We start from the raw sequence: 3,875 nt of genomic DNA on the forward strand, positions 1-3,875 counted from the left end.
CTTCCCCAGGACGATAAGACACGTTGTTAGGAAGGATAGTGCACTTTAGGGCTTCAATATTGGATGAGCCTTGAGATAAACCTTGTTGGATGAAGCCACCAGGTGGGTTAATTAATGATTGAAATGTTATGGTGGCTATAACAGTAGACACTAAACTCAGATTTCCCCTCATTTCTGCTACCCAGTCACCCTTTTGTTTGAACCAACCCCCAATCCATTTCGAAATCCTTAGGAAGCAGTTTCTCTTCTTTTGATTTCAAGGTTTTGGTCTTGCAATTGGTGTTGACGAGTGTGAATGCGTGTGGATTTCGTTCTTCTCTGTTCTGACTCTAGAATAGTCCATCAGCATGACTTGTATTTCTATGGTTTTAAAATGTTTTGCACTACGTTTAAGGATGTCATAGGCTGTGAGGCCTATGCTGTTCTTCAAGCTTGTCATTTCTATTACTTTTGGGATTGATAGGAGGTACCTTGTAGTCTGAAATAATAAACTTGCATGTTAATATATTGTGGAAAGTGTCATGATTTTGGGGTAAAACAAATTAGACCCAATAATTCACGAAAAGTATAACCCGTTTACGTAACAAGAAAACTCTTTATATCAAGAATATCGTACATCAACTTGCTTGGACGCGACTGCTAAATGGAAACCGGTGTTGCCCACTCCATCAGAAATCGTAAAGTTAAGAAGCCCCCCATAAATGGCAAGTTCCAATTCCACCAAACCCTTGAGAGTCTCCAAATGATTGTGCATCACACACAAGTGAAATACAGTGTTTCCATTATCAAGAAAACTCAGACTCAGGCTTCGCCATGACCAACTCTTTCACAACCTCTATTCTGCCTTTGATAACTGCATAGTGCAAAGGAATTTTGCCCTCTTCATTAGGAAACAAGCATGGGTTGTTAACTTCAAGCAATTTCTTTACGATGTCGATGTGCCGTTCTGCAAAAGCCAAGTGGAGGGGTGTGTTCTCGGAAGAGTCAACCTCAATGGCTAGTTTGGGTTTGTGCGCGAGAAGCGCCTTGGTGAATTCAAGGTGGCCAGGTGTCAAGACTCTCCTTTATACACCAATATAATTGTTTTATTTAATCTCGAATCATTAAAAGCTAGGTTCCAATCCTTGGGAAGACAATTTTATTTTTTTAGTTCCCAAATACAAAGTCTGATCCTGTTCAAAGAATGAGATTTTCTGAAAAGTTTTAAACCTTTCAAAATTCACTTTCAAGTAACCTGTCTAGTGGTTCAAGTACCCACTGTAACCCTTTCATAAAAACGGTAAAAACCGTCTTAAGACCCATGGTTCGTATTCAACCATCGAACCCATTCTTTTTCTATCCAACCTTTTAGATCCCATATCAAATCAATTATAGCCAGTAGGATCTAACATTCAACATTCTAGCCACAGACTCCTACAACGAGTTACATATACAGATACATAATTTTAGATAAAACAATATCTATATCAAAATATTGATCAATTCCTTCAATAGCAGTTACCATGGTTTATCTGCCCTTAGTCACCTCCTTATGGAGGAATATTTACATACCACAATAGATATACAATATATCTTCACTTCAAAATAAGATGCATTTTAAGCAAAATATATATACAAAAGATCACCAACTTCCTGCACCTTCAAACTCCACCGATCACTACTCCCTTGCCCTTAGGAGTACTTGCTCTTGCTGTATTACATGGAAGAAGGGGTGAGATTCTAAAGAATCTCAGTAGTAACAATTTCCTTCACGTAATCATACAAGATCACAAACAACATGCTACATAGGCCAAAGAGAACAACACCTTGCATCCAAATATAATCAATGATGCACATACACCATACACCCATATAGCCAATCGCTATCTATTGCACCCACATTCCAAAATAAATGGAAACCAGCGCATATTGTCATGACAATTATTATCATGCAAAGGCAACTTACATGTTCTCATGCACAATCAGCATAAAGGCACATCCAAACATGTGGCAATCAATACACAATCACATATAAGGAAAAGAGTTACTGCCTTTTGCTTTTTCTTCTGTACTAACTTCCCCTTGCTTCTTCCTTGGCTCCCTTCTTAATGGACTTGAACAAATATCAAATCCTGTAAATTATATAGGGAGTGGTAGATTAATATATATACATACATATATATAAGTATATGTAAAGTAGATTATTTATTCCAATTCTTTCAAAAATGAATATGTACCCTGGAATATTTTCAAGATCCTACTTAATATTTATAACAGTAACAACGCTTCACCCATACTGTCTTGAAATCCCAGCTTCATAAACATCATTCTATCCACTACTTTAATGTCCCAAATCTGGATTTTGCCTTCCCAAATCAATATTCAACATTAAAATGTATTAAAGAATGAGTACTCAATTAATTTCAACAACTCTTCCTAATCTATAGAATTTTCCAGAATTATAAATATTTAAAGCATTAACTCAATGCCAACGTTTCCTAGCATATCCACAAAATTTTCATCAATTTCTATCTTCAAAAATTTCAGATTCTCACACGCATAACCAGCCACACACATATATAAATCTATCCACAAACTTTTTGACCATCTCCCTTTCCACTAAATCCAACGGGCCCACTTCTCTTACACGACAATTTCACTTTCAACCACAACATATTCATACAGATACACACTTCCAAAATATTCCTTTATGTCTTCACTTTGGGCTTTAATCATCTCTCTTCCTCTCCTACATATCACGCTACATTGAACAGCAAATCTGAAAATTTTTCCAGATACCAAGTGTACTTCCAAACCAGTCACCGAAATCTCAAAAAAGAAAGAGTAAACATCATGCCATCGCGCGCGCGCGCGCACACACACACATATATCTACATCACAACATCATCTTCTCTTTCATAAAACCTAACGCTCACACCAGAAAAGCAGAACAGGGCCTCGATTCAAACATTCCAAAAGCAAATCAACAACATATACAACCCCATAACTTACTTGATCAAGCCTCTATCTACACTTTACTACTTTTGTTACATTTAGATACTGATTTTTCCTCCATAACCCAGAGTTTTAAATTGCCATTTCCTCTTCTAAAGTTGCAACGGTTGAGAGAAAGAAGAGTAGGAGAATGTTCACAAGGCTTACCTTGCTTGATTTCCTCCTTTGAACGAACCGATCGTCTCCTTCAATCACCTCCTCTTCTTCCTCGTTCTTCCCCTAGTCCACCGTCTCTCTCTTGCTCTGTTTCAGTCGTGCAGCAGGGGAAAATAAGAAGGGAGAAGATGTTAGGGTAGATTAAGTCGGTGAGGGGTGTAGAATGACTATTATACCCTTTGGTCTTTATTTTCCCTTCAATTTGATCATTCTCTATTTTTCCAGGATAATCAGATGATTCCAGAAATCAAACCTGGATATTTTATATGAATTTTCTTCTTCCATTAGCTTTAGTCCATGAAATAATTTTCCTAAAAATTATCCTCTAACTATTTTTCCTTGAATTTCCAAGAAAATAGGTCCTAAATTCCTGAAATTAACTTTATAATTCTTTAAACCATATTTTAAAGGTCTCAATCTCAACAATTTCTCTAAAAATTTCTCCTTCATCATGCTTTACTCAAATCCATAAAATTTGGGATATTACACCAGGCAAATCTGATATGTGTAAGGGAGTTTCGTTGAAGCCACTTTGTGAGATCCTGTGGAGGATTAATGGTTCTTTCTGTAAAAATGAGTTCAAAGTTGATACAGACCCTTTGCGTGATGCTTCATAAAGAACGCTCAATCTGTTCTTCACCATGAGAAGTCCCCACTTTGATTATTATAGTCTCTCTTGCGTGAATGCGGAAGTTGTAAGCATTCTTCATTATATATAGACACAT

General features: G+C 36.8%; 1 long non-coding RNA gene across 1 annotated transcript; it reads right to left on the minus strand.

Moving 5' to 3' along the window:
* Window positions 1-2,043: 2,043 nt before the first annotated feature.
* On the minus strand, window positions 2,044-3,231 carry LOC114748896 (uncharacterized). Its single transcript, XR_003740513.1, has 2 exons — window positions 3,142-3,231; window positions 2,044-2,111 (listed from the first exon to the last, which is right to left on the minus strand). It is a non-coding gene; the product is annotated as an uncharacterized LOC114748896 (long non-coding RNA).
* Window positions 3,232-3,875: the final 644 nt, after the last annotated feature.

The sequence above is a fragment of the Neltuma alba genome, unplaced genomic scaffold (assembly GCF_004799145.2).
Source record: "Neltuma alba isolate B1F8T4 unplaced genomic scaffold, ASM479914v2 tig00005857_pilon, whole genome shotgun sequence".
NCBI lineage: Eukaryota > Viridiplantae > Streptophyta > Magnoliopsida > Fabales > Fabaceae > Neltuma > Neltuma alba.